Raw genomic sequence first — 13996 nt, 5'->3', positions numbered from 1 at the left:
AAAAAAAAAAAAAAAACAGTTGAAAATAAAATCTTCCCATTAGACTATTGAGATGTTTATTTTAGTCCTTGGCCAGTTTAATAATCATTCTGTTTAGTAATGTCACATCCCAACAGCAAAGTGTGCGAGATATTTTCTCAACTCCCCCACCTCCCAGGTGCTAAAGACCAGAGCAACACATTTCCCAGTTAGAATCCTACCTTGGGAACCATTTTGTTTTTAAATAATTATAAAATCACTAAAAGTTCCAAAAATAATACAGAGAAAACCCGTGTACCTTTCACCTATCTTCATCTAATAAAATAATGTTCCACCAACCTATTCCTACAGTGGCTGTACCATTGTAGTGTTCCACTTGCAAAGTATGAGTGATCCAGTTTCTTTGCATTCTTGAGGATATTTGATGTTATCACAACTTGTTTTTTTTCTTTTTAGCCATTATGATTCTAACTCGACAGTTTGCTTCTTTTACTATTGCAGTTGATAATCTTTTTTGCAAATATATAGTTTGCAAATGTTTTCTTTCAGTCTGTAGTTTGCCTTTTCATCTTAATAGGATTTTTAATTGATCAAAAGTTTTAATAGCGCCTGGGGATTTAGCTCAGCCACACAGTGTCTGTTTGGCAAGTGCAAGATTATGATTTCGATTCCATACCAGAAAAAAACAAACAAACAAACAAACAAACATAAGATAAAAGTTTTAATATTGGGAAGCCCAGCCTACTAAATTTTTTCTTTTATGGAATGTTGCTTTTGACATCCTAAGAACTTTTCCCCTAGTCCTAGGTCCTGCAGATTTCTCTTTTATTTTTTTCCAAATCTTTACACCATATACTATAGCCTATGTATTAATGCTTTTATCATAATTCACATTCCATATTCTTAGTGTCTCAGCAAAAAGAAGTGATACAGTTAAACAATTACTGGAAAAATGTTAATAAGGGGATGAGTTACAAAGGTGTAGGAAGAGAGAAAGATAAACCAACAATGTGAAAGATCTAGCAGGTAGAAACAATGGGGCCATTCCTAGGCCTGATGGGGCAAGAGGAGAGGAGATACCAAGCAGCTATGGCTGTAGCAAGAGCTGGGAACTGCCTGGCTATCTGACAGGTAGGAAGCTAGGAGAAGATATAACTTCACTTTCTCATCTCCTACCTCTTGGTAGCAGAGATCAAGGGAGGTTGTTCACATAGATCACAAAGGACACCATACCAAAAAAAAGCCCTGGGTTTGAGCAGGGCATGGTGCATGTATCCACAATCCCGGCAAGCTGGCAGGCTGAAGGGAAGGACTGCAAGTTCAAGTTCAGCCTGGGTGACTTTGTAATTTAGTAAGACCCTACCTCAAAATTTAAAAATTTTAAAAGGGCTGGATATGAGGCTCAGTAAGAAGGACCTGGGTTCAATCTCCAGTACCAGAAAAAAGAAAAAGAAAAGAAAATTGGGTTTTAGGCAGAGTATTAGAACTTCTACATTTAGATTATATATTAGCTTTCTCATTGCTAGGACAAAATGCCTGACACATACAATTTAAAGGAGAAAATGGTTTATTCGACTTACAGTTTCAGAGGGTTTAGTCCATGGTCGGCTATCTCCAAAGTAGAAGTATCTTTCAAAAGAACATGGCAAGGGGCTGCGGATATAGCTCAGCAGCACAAGCACCTGCCTGGCAAGTGCGAGGTACTGAGTGCAATTCCCAGGACCCAAAAAAAAAAAAAAAAACATAAAAGAACATGGCAAAGCCAAGATACTCATTTCATGGCCAGAAACAGAATACAGGGAAGAGGTCAGCAAGAGACCCTTCAAAGACTCACCCACAGTGACCTACCTCTTCCAATGGGGCCCATTCAGCTGTGAGGATCATTTATCTCCCCAGGAGTTTCAAATTGACAATTACAATTAATGGGCACAAATCATTAAGGTACAAAAGTAAATTAAAAATAAGTAAGAAGAGAGAGAAATGTGAAATCAGATATTCATTACATGTTTCTTATTAGACTAATGCTGCATGTATTTATGGCATTTAAAACAAATTATGGACAGTATGAAAAATACACTGATGTCAAAGTCCTGATGAAGCTACCCACTACCCATTATACTATTCTTCCCTCCAAAGGCAAATGTTCCCATTCAGGGAGGTGTTAATGGCTTTGCCTTCCCCAGACTACTGGCACTTTCTGGACTATCAAGCAGTAATTAACTTGGGTAGGAGAGCAGAGGAAGTTGGGAAGGAGAGAGAGCCAGTGGTTGGCAGATGGTTGTCATTTAGGCATTTTGCCCATGTAGAACAGGATCTTTGCCAGGGCAGGCTTTCTCTCCCCATGCTGGAGAGACAGGGAATATCAGAAGACAAGCAGGAGCGTAGTCCTGAAAACAACGACCTATAGAGAAGTGCAAGACTGTGAACTAGGACTACTGAGGAGTCTCAAGGTCATTCAGGGACACAGGATTTCAGGTCACAGCTCTCAGAAGAGTCTCCATGACTCCCTGCAGAAACCAGAGTTGGCTGGAGATCCCACCCAAAGGAGCATCTGAGTCTGTTACCATATCTAGAAGATAGGTGGTCTGACCACGTGGAACCCTGAGAAAAGCAACAATAGGGTGTTAACGCAGAGTTACTTTGAATGACAATCTTCTCATTCATTCATTCTTTAAATATCAGGTTCCTACTAAATGCCAGCCATTGTACTGGGTTCTGGGAATACAGTGTTAAGGTCCAGCTCTCATGGAATTTATATTCAGATAAGGAACATCATCAAAGAAAATGAAATGTAATAGAGATAAATTCTAAACAGTAATATATGCTGTAAAGAAAATAAAACAGAGTGATGTGTTAATAACCAGGAGTCAGAGGCCAAAAGGAATTCTACTATAGTTGCAGAAGTATCTCCCCAAGAAGATGATATTGGGGTTGAGACTAAATGGTACACTAAACAAATCATACCCAGGAAAACCTGGGAGAAAGGTAAATAGCTGGTACAAAGGACCTGAGTCAATAATGTTCCTGGCTCACTTAGGGAACAGAAAGAAGATGGTGAGTCTGGAGTACAGTGGCCCAGGAGAAAGTCACATCAGATGAAATGGGAATGAAGGAAGTTAGCAACAGATTCTGTTATCAAAGGGCTTGAAGTTCTCCTAGTTCAATCTCAGCCTTAGGAGCTGACCAAGTACATTATTATTGCTGATAAAAGTGCACTGCTGCTTCTGTCAAATTACTCCAGTCAAACTGAAGATCCGTAGTCAAGAGCCTACCCAAACCAAGAGCATCAGGCCGTATTACCTTCAAGCAAATCAGCATAAAAGAATACATGAGCCAGTGTAGTTCCCCAATGACTGCTCTACAAGATCTGCCAGCCTTTGGCAAAGATCATGGTCTTCTCTCTTACCAGCATGACATGTCCCATAAAATGATTTGGAGTGGGCCTGGTAGCACACGCCTGTAATTCCAGCTCCTCAGGAGTCTGAAGCAAGAGGACTGCAAGTTTGAGATCAGCTTGGGCACCTTAATGAGACGCTGTCTCAAAATAAAAAAGGGCTAGCCAGGCATGGTGGCACACACCTGTAATCTCGGCACTCTGGAGGCTGAAGCAGAAGGATGGCTGAGAGTTCAAAGCCAGCCTGGGCTACATAGTGAGTTCAAGGCCAACCTGGACCACATGGGGAGACCTTGTCTCAAAATAAATAAATAAATAAGGCTGAAGATGCAGTTTGGTGAAAAGGCCTTGAGTTTAATCCCCAATGCCAGGGGGGCAAAAGAAAGGATTATTTGGGGTCTATGGGTGCTCCATAAGGTTTGCCTCCATGCTAACCATCGCTATACAGAACCAAGACACAGCAGAAACACACTCTGAGGGTTGCTTTTAAGAAATATTACCTTGGACTGGGGCTGAGGGATACAGTGTTCCCATAGCAGCCCAGGTAAGGCTATAGGTTCCATCACCCAGCACCATCTCCTCAACAAAAAACATTAATTGAAGACCTGGATTTTGCTGGGAACTCCTTTTTCTGATGGAGGTGTGTGAGACTCAGACACTGGGCAGGGCAGCTGTGCTGACACCAAACGCCAGGTTAATGCCCTCAATGTGTGTACTTCAAGGTGCTGCCGGGTGGTGGAGCTACCTGATGCACATCTTTTAGAGGTGGGTGCTTTGAGCAGACTTCCTGAAGACTAGAATGAGGCGGGAAATGTCTTCCCTGGCCACTTCCTGATGTCACACCCACAGGGCAAGTTCTCCAAAGCTTAGTTCTCCTTGGCTAAAAGACTGGGCGAGAGACAGGTCTTCTGGTGTTAGGGCTTTAAAGATTTTCCCCTGTGGCTTTAGTTGTAGGTTACTAGTTAGATTCTCCTTGTCCTTACCCCAAGCTCCACTGTTACTGAAGGACTGTGTTTCACTTCTTTACTGCAGTCTCAATGTCTCAAAAATGATTTTGTAAGGCATTAAAAACCATAGGTATTCACGAATCAGCTTCCCTTAAAGTATTTGATAGTATTCTTAAGCAAACTATAGGCAAACTCTCCCATCATTAAAAAAATAAAAGTTCTCACTTCTACAATCAGCGATTACGTGTATTTAGAATGCTGAATATTTTGCTGATCATACGCACTAAGAATGGGCTCAGAAGACAAAATGGTACAGTAATATGGAGTAATCCCTTTAAAAATTATAAAACTACAGTATTTTCCAGCACTAAATATTTGAAACTGGTTCTAAAAAAAAAAAAAAGATTTATACAATCTAATATGACTAAAACACAAGTCAAGATTAAACTCTTCATTTAGAGGACCCATATTGCCCGAGCTTCCTTCAGAAAGTTCCAGACTTTTTGTGGAAAAGCCCTTCTCAGACGGAGCACCCTACTCTGAACAGGCGCGGCTGAAGGGCAGTTGTCACCCTTCCACTCCAGTGGTCACCCTTCCACTCGCAGTGGCGTTGGGAACGTTATTTTCCACACCACCAGCTTGTCTGGCAAAAACTCAGGCGTCTCCCAATTGCTCCTCTCTATCCTGGAGAAATGGATCGTCAGAGCGACCTTTGGGAGGAAGCCTCCGGCTCGGGAGGGGCCGCCCGCATCCCTCCCAGGACGGTGGCCCCCCTCGAAGAAAAGTGGAAGCGGATGTGAGAGAGAAAAAGAAATACCCTGCCCAAGGCCTGAGTGTGCAAAGGAAAATTTCTCTTTTCTTTGCGATTCCAAGATCTTGACTGGCATCACCTCCCAGGACTCCAAATGCTTCCTTTCTTGTTATAATCCTCTTAAATTCCTCTTTTCCCATATCCCCACCCCCACCCACCCCAGTCCAGGCCTTCGGCTTCTCTTTCTTTTTCGCCCCTCCTCCACTGGCCAGCCCCGCCCGCCCGGGGGCTGGGAGAGAGGCCTGCGGGCTTTCAAGTTTATGGCCCATTCTAGGTGAAAGCGGGGAGGGGCTGGGCAGGGCTGCGGAACTAATCAGTTATCTTAACACTGCGGACCGCTTGGCCAGCGTTTGCCGCTGGGTGAGGGTCGCTCTCTGCTTATTTTAATTATGAAGGAAAAAGAAAATCAGTTTTCTGAGTCACAGATCAGAACTACGACAAGCCCCGCATCTACCAAATCACCCATCAGAAAAGACCAACCAGAGGAAGAAAAAAACTCGAAAGAACATTCTTTACTGAGTGAACAAGACTAAAATGAGTTAAATCGACACAACTGCAGATACTGTAAGTGAAACAGAGACAGGCTTTACGTTCAGATGAGGTTCATATGAAACTTACTCTACGATTCCATATCCGGGATTAATCACAAAACCATAGAATGTGGATTAAACTACTGTGAAAGGTAAAATACAAAGCAACAGGCAGAGAAATTTTAATCAGGAACAAAGATTACCATAATCCCCAAATGGGCTTACTTTGGGAAGAAGAGACTTTTGCACAGGAAAAACAGTCCTAAAACAATAGAAATGGTGTGTAAAATTAACCCAAGAGGATCTAGCCTGAGTAGGTGCTTTCTAAAAGTAATACTGTTTTCAAGGACTGGCAAACTTGTTCTATACATCTGCTCAACTAGTCTAATTTTCCTAAGGAGAGAATTTGAGCTCTTTGGAGATAAGAGTTTCTTCAATGCTTCATAAGGCTTCTAGTACACAGGAATAGCATAATTCAAAAAAATTCCATAATCTACTTTTCTAAAGCTGTGTTTTTTTTTTTCCTCAGTCATTCTTACCGTATTATTATTCCCATAAAGCTTTTTTTCCATTCCTTTTTTTTCTGGAGATTGGGAAAGCACCTCAAACAAATAACACAAAAATAAAAATCATAGGCTATTGCAAAAAATACCTACTGATTGAAGACAATCATACCTCCTCATGAATGACATAGTATATTACAAGAAAAATTAATTTTTTTCTGTTCTTAAGAACCAAGACAGTTCACAGGTGTCATCTTACCTAGTAGATACAGCACACATTCACAGGACAGACGAGCACCTTTTGTCTTAAAATATATCTAATGGAATTCGTGTAGAAAATCAGGGGTTATTTCCCCAAAGAATATTCCAAACATTCATGAGTATGTTGGATGGGGGGAAAAAAAACCAGTGTGAAAACAAGGTAAATTTTAATGATTTTAACTTCACTAAATAAATAATAAAGAATAAAAATAACGTGAAAAATCAGTACATTAATGACAAAAGGAACTGAGTTCTGGACAAGAAGCTAGAATTACAAAACTCTGTAGATGATGAGGATGGAAACAATTTTACTATATTATTCACTTTTGTGACAAAATTTGTTATATTTATCATCACAAGTTACCATAGTAGAGCACTTGTAGAACTCTCTAGAATAGACAGAAAAAGTGAGCTGGAAAGATAAAGAACAGACTGTTTTTATAGGGAGTCCAACTTCTTGTTGAGCAAATACACATAACACCTTATAAAGAACAGACCACTAACACTTATGTGATAATAATACTGTAATAATAACAATCTTGGATTTATAGAAAGCTTTTCACTTTGCAAAGTGCTTTTACATTTATTATAGTTTCTTTGATATCCCCAAATAGTAAGTATTCATCTTTGGCCCCTGAGGAAAATGTATTCTTCATTCAAAGGACTCCTGGGCTATCTGGCTTTGTGCAGGAACACTCAGCCAGAATCAGTGAGTACTTTATTCCCAAGCATGAGTTTTGCTTTCCACCTAGCATGATAAAATAGCAATCCCACAGAATATGAAAGCGGGTTTAAATTGCTATGAATCTGTGGAAGAAAGGGCCAAATTGTTTATCTTGGAGGTATAATTCTGCAAGTCAACAAGATAATGCATTTGATGGAAATAGCTAGCAGTCTACCAAAATCTATTTCCCTGTTCTTCCTGAGCCAGATCACATTTTCCAGTACCGCTTGTGGATAGGGTGTAGCCATAGAAAGTGAGAAGAGAGGAGAAATTCCACTACTTGGCCAGAGCCTTAGAACACTGGACACATTTCCTATCTCCTCTTTTCTCTTTCTGCTTGGAGGAAACTAGGCAGGAGACAATTCCAGTTTGACCATGCAGATAACAATTCCCGGGTCAGGGAGATAGCTCAGCGGCACAAGTGCTTGCCTGGCAAGTGCAAGGTCCTGAGTTCAATTCCCGGTACCTACACACAAAAAACAGATAACAATACCCTATCTTGCTTGTGCAAGCTGATGGAAGATACCTGAGTCCTTGAATGATCTCAGGGAACCAACGTGCCTACACTGTTCTCCAGTACTACAACAGAGAAAAATTCGTATCCATCTTTTTAAAGCTATATTTAGTTCTTGTTTTAAATGACTTCTTTTTTGTTTTGTTTTTTTTGTTTGTTTGTTTGTTTTTTTTTTTTTTTTTGGTTTTTCTCCGGTACCGGGAACCGAACATGACCTTGCGCTTGCCAGGCAAACGCTTTTGCTGCTGAGCTAAATCCCCAGCCCCTTAGTTCTTGTTTTAAATATCAGGTTATGTTGACTCTGACTAGCATATGTTTGCTGAAGATGGAGAATTTTGAACATCATGTATTTGTGAGGACATGGGTAACAAATGATATAGTTTGTTGCTGTTAAATGGGGCAAAGATCACACATGCATGGTAAATCCCGGCATGGTTAAGCTTACAGCCTGGGAATGCTTACAAGTTTTAGTAAGGGTAATGAGCGAACTTCAATGATATTATGGAATTAAATACAGAATTTGTTAAACAGAATAAAAGGAATGATATGTATTCAGTGTTTTATGAATTTGATCTTTACCGGAAGATGGTTAGCTTTTTGCTGCTGTTATTGCTGAGAATCATATCCAGGCCTCAAGTGTGCTAAACATGTGCTCTACCACTGAGGTAAATTCCAGTGCATGAAAAATTTTAACATTTGATAAACGTTGCCAGAGTTGAATACTCAGTCTCAGAATTTTTATGAGTTCTACATTTTTTCAGAAAGTAGCTTGGAACAACGTAAAGCATATTTTATACCTCACATCTGACTTATCTGTAACTGATTGAACCATTGGACGCTGAACCTGCAGATATGAAGAGCTGTGTGCATATTATACGCCATGCACTATTCCAAATATTTTATATGCATTAATCCATTTCATTCTCACAAACTACTAGTAAGGGGCAAAAGCAAGACTGACCCTCTTAAGCACAGTCAGATTGATCCCCCGTTAACCTTACGCTATTCTGTCTCACAGAAAAATGGAATGATAAAAAGAATAATAATTAGCAACTTGTTACATATTGCAGAATGTTTTCACAACTACCATTAATAACTTCCAGCTTCATGAGGTAGGAGATATATCTCTTTCACAGACTAGGCAACATTTGAAGAATTCAATCACTTACTCAATGTCACATAACAAGAGATTGGTAGACCAGGCTTACGGGATTTGAACCTAAAGTTCCTGGTGCAGGTCTATCCTTTTTCAGTTCAACAAGTCATCGGATTTATTTGTCCCCAATTAAGTAAGACCTGATATTTATGATTTTGTTGCTGTTCCCCACTGCTTCTCTAACACACAGCACAGTGTCTGACACATAGTTGAGAATGAATAAATGTCTATCGACTAAGTAAAGGAATGAATTGGGCCTGAAAAGTTAAGTAGAATTTTTACTTAATTTGCAGGTTTGATGCTAGAGGCTCAGGGAGATAGCCCTCAAAACTTACTAAGGCTCTTGTCCTGCGTGTGTGGAAGGTGTTTGTTTGCCAAGCATCTGGAAAAGAAGCCTAGACATATATGCCCTGCCAAAAATAATGAAAACGTCTGTCCTCAGAAAAACTTGTACCAGAATGTTCATAGCAGCAGCATTACTTACAGTAACCAGGGGTGGAAATTACCCAAGTGTCCACCAACTGGTGCACGGATAAAACATTATTAATGTTATTCATGTAACAAAAGGCATGAAGTAATGGTAATGCTTCACCATAGTTAAACTTTAAAACACTATGATAAGTGAAAGAAGCCATTTCTAAGGACCCCACACTATGATTCCATTGATATGAAATGTTCAACGTAGGTAGCTCTAAAGGCAGAAAGTAGGGTAGCGATTGCTTTGTGCTAAGGAAAGTGAATGATGGGAGGTTGAATGGGGATAGCTGAAGGAGATGGATTTTTTAGGGGGAACAGCACAGTAAAAACTTTCTAAAACATTGTGGTCATCACGGTGTACCTTTGCAAATAGATGAAAACAATTGAATTATGTAATAAGTGGTTACTATGCTGTATGACTTACAGCTTACTAAAATCATTACAAAAAGAAAAGTTAAGAAAGCCTGGAAAAGGGTAGAAGTAGAAACAATATTTGTGTGTGTGGCTCCCCTTAAAGAGGTCTCTTTCTGAATAAATGCCTGATTTTTATTTCTTTCTATGTTTCACAAACAACTATAAATCTGGTTTCCTCTCATCTTTCTCTGAAAGGTTCTAAATCCCAAGGAGTTAGTCTCCTTGCTGAAATGGCTTTTAATTGGTAGTCTCCATTGGTACTCAATGGGTTTTTTAGTAGTCGACAATGAGTCTGATTTGGGCATTGTCCGGTTCTTTCTGTCAGATATTGACACAACAGGGTCAGTATTGTTTATTCCACAGAAGAATATAGTTCATGTTCATCATTTGACTTCTTAGGAAAATCTTCTTGCAAATCAAATACTTCTGTGGTCTCTGGAATTCTTTAAAGAGCTTTTCAGGGTATTGATTTATTACAAGAATATTGATCATGTGCAGATTACGTGTCACCTGCTGTGCTGTGCATTAAGGTTATAAAAACAAGTCTGTTCTTTGAGGCTATATCAATTAGAAAAGAAAATAGTCGAAAAATAACTGTATGCGAGGAGAGAGCTGGCAGACCCCAGACAATGGAAGCCACTGAAGGAAAAGAAAGAAGCATGTTTGGGAGCATGCTGATTAGCAAGCCTTCAAGAATGCATAGGATATGACTAAGCAAGGGAAGGGAGGCATTCTAATGTGAGCAGAGCATGGAGCAGATGGGTGAGCAACGTGAGGAACGTCCAAATACAAGGTAGCATAGGTCTGAATGGTCTAAAGATCTCATTCACCCTCCTCTATGAGTATCTTCTCAGTTCAAATTCTACCCCTGGCGAGTTCATACAGGGTACCAAAGCCTTGTGTTTCCCACAGTATCCAATAATTTAAGAAGGGAACTCAGTCAGTAGCTTCGTGCTCTACCTCTTGTGACTTTTGTTTTTATAGAGCCATGATTCTTTTTTTTTCTGCTGCTCACACTTGCTAGACATGCGCACTACCACTGGGCAACACTTCCGGCCCATAGTTCCTTTAAAGAAAGAGTCCTACTTTCTAGCTTCGGATTAAGGGAACTAGATTTGGAAAAACTTGACGGGTGAGGCATCCTGTGGACAATCCTGTGACCACAGTCCCCCCAGACATCTCTCAGTGTCATTAATATGATGATAACCATGTAACCTTAGGGCCTCCATCTGGTTCTTTGGTAAACTTCCTAGCACCAGTTTCCCCCATACTCTTGTAAGATCCTGATTTTCACTTTAGCAAAACTTGTGTGTTTATCTTGTTTGGCAGAGTTAAGGATGCCCATGTTAGACGCTGTCTGAAATTATCAGCTATACTGCTCGGTCAGACAGTAGTTTTCAGCCAATAGTTACCTCATAGTTTAGCTTATTAAAACATAAGTGATTGAGCATTAATACAAAAATGATTATGAAGCACTAATATTAAGAGCACAATCTTACTAGGTTCTTTAATTCAATTTATTCATTTCTCTTATGCTCTGTAAAAATGAATTTCATTCAGTCATGCAAAATAATTCATTTTCCAATCACATTTCAGTTAGATTATCATTCCTGCAAAAATCATCAAGTATAAGAATCAGAGATTTATGGATTTCTTTTTTTTTTTTTTTTTTTTGGTTTTTGTTTTCTTCTGGTACCAGGAATTGAACTCCTGACCTCGTGTTTGCCAGCCAGGCGCTGTGCTGCTGAGCTAAATCCCCAGCCCCTATGAATCTCTTTTTAAGAAGTAATTTATTGCATGCATTAACTAAAGTATTATAAACTTCATGAAAATCAGCTGTACCAATGCTTCCTCTGACTCATATGATTTTAAATACTTTTAGTTCTTTAACAGTTGTATAGATAGCCGGGCGTGGTGGCACACGACTATAATCCCAGCACTCAGGAGGTTGAGGCAAGAGGATCACTGCGAGTTCGAGACCAGCCTGGGTTGCAAAGTAAGCTCAAGACCAGCCTGAACTTCACAGTGAGACCCTGTCTCAAAAAGTAAAAAAAAGTAAAATAAATAAATAAATAAATAAATAAACAGATTTATAAATTCATGCTTCGACAATTGAGGGACAAAAGAACAAAGATGATCGATGCAAAACTGCATTTCAGAGGAAGAAAATAACATAGACGATTACCCAAATCAGTAGTAAGATTGATATTCAAATTATATTATTCAAAGATTAAATTCTAAATTATTCAATTTATTATTTTTAAATTTCAAAATCAATAAATTAGCCTTTTAAATGAACCAATTAGGTTTTTAAAAATGTTATGGGATGGGGCTGGGGATTTAGCTCAGCGGCAAAGCGCCTGCCTGGCAAGCACAAGGTCGTGAGTTCAGTTCCCGGTACCGGAGAAAACCAAAAAAAAAAAAAAAAAAAAATGTTATGGGTTTTTGAAAAAAATCTTTCTGAAGCTCATTGATCATAGCATGGTACAAACTACTGTACCTAAATCAGCCAACTGACAATATACGCAGGCTTTCTGATACTTTGGAGACACAAAAGGGTAAAAGTGGATTGTGATGAACTTGAATACTCCATTCGAAATGACAATATTGTGGTTAATGCAAAACCACAGTATTCATTGACTTCTCTAGGTCACTTTATAAATTCAAAGTATTGGTCTCTCAACAAAAGACACATGATATAGTGAAAATAGATCAACACTGTATGTCATCATATGAGGCAAGAACTTTGGAGATTCTCCTCCAAAGGCTTATGAATTATTTGCTGGGATTGCAAAATCATAGCCAGGGATCTGCCAGTAAATCAAAATAGCTTTAGGAAGGATTATACATTGGGATCAGGCTGAATTCTTTGAATGATTGTTTTTTGATTCTGAGATACGCTCAGTCACTTTAATCTAGTATCTGTGTCTTAGAATGTGATTGTTGCAGTTGTTGCCACTTCGTTATAAATGAGAAAGGTATTCACTCGTGCTGAAGGAGGACATTTATATGTAAATAGAAGATGTTTTGCGTTAGCAATACCACTGTTCCTGGGATTGAAGTGTATATGATTTTCCAAGTGCTCCACTAGACACTACCAAAAAAAAAAGAAAAAACATTTAAAAAGAACTAGACACTATGTATTTTGAATATTAATGATTTTGCTATTTCATGTTCAATATTTAGTGTTCAGAAAGGAATAACAAAAGAAATAAAAGGGCTCTACTTTATATAAATAATTCCATATATTTATCTAAACCGATATTTTATAATGATTATTTAAAGAAAAATACCTCCATCAAAATGTTTTATGAAGCATAGCTTCTCCAAGTCCCACTGTTTAATTAGGTTCTTTTTCTAAAGCAAGATAAACGCTGTCTAGTGTTGCAAATCAACTCAAAATCCCACCTTTTCACAACACAACCAGAAGTGATAGCAGTTAAAACCGATATAAATAAAAATCTTTAGACCCAGATATAAAGTTCAATTATAGTTCATTTCAAAACTTTTAGATCTCACATTCATCATGTTAGATGCTCGTTAATTCTTTTGAATATTTACTTATATTTTCTATGTGCAAGGCAAGAAAACATACACCAGAATGAAAATAAAGAGGCATAAGACACTGTCATTATTCTCAAAGAACTTTCAAACCAATGGAAGAGACACACACGTAACTTTCAAGCAAGACTAGAATTCTGCAGACACTGTCTTTGCCTCACACTTGTACACATGATTTAGATTCTTGGTGGATTTCAGATCTCTTTTCATGAGGAGCTAAAATTTCAAATTTCCATTATGTATTCTTCAAGAGTTTTTAAAATTGTTAGAGCTGGGCATGGTGATACACTCTTCTATCCCCAGAATTTGGGATAATGAGTCAGAATTCAAGGCCAGTTTAAGCTACATAATGAGTTCAAGACCAGCCTAAACCACAGAGTTCGATCTCACCTCAAAACTTTTTTTAGAAAGTTGTTAAAATAATATGAAATATCTATTATCAAAATGTAAGTAATCAGGGCTGGGGATTTAGCTCAGCGGCAAAAGCGCCTGCCTGGCAAGCGCAATGCTGAGTTTGATTCCTGGTACTGGAAGAAAAAACAAAAAAACAAAAAGTAAGTAATCAAACTGTGATCATTTTACAGCTGAAGCTTTAGAGTTAAAATTTGGGGATACTTATGAAATCTAGGACTAGTGTATGTATTATTATTTCATAAAAATATTCTACATTATATATTTAGGAGGGCAGTGCCAGGAATGGAACACAGGGCCTCACACATGTTAGG

Source organism: Chinchilla lanigera, unplaced genomic scaffold (assembly GCF_000276665.1).
Source record: "Chinchilla lanigera isolate Chin_1 unplaced genomic scaffold, ChiLan1.0 scaffold00009, whole genome shotgun sequence".
Lineage (NCBI taxonomy): Eukaryota > Metazoa > Chordata > Mammalia > Rodentia > Chinchillidae > Chinchilla > Chinchilla lanigera.
The sequence above is the reverse complement of the archived record's forward strand: the minus strand, read 5'-3'. Positions refer to the sequence as shown.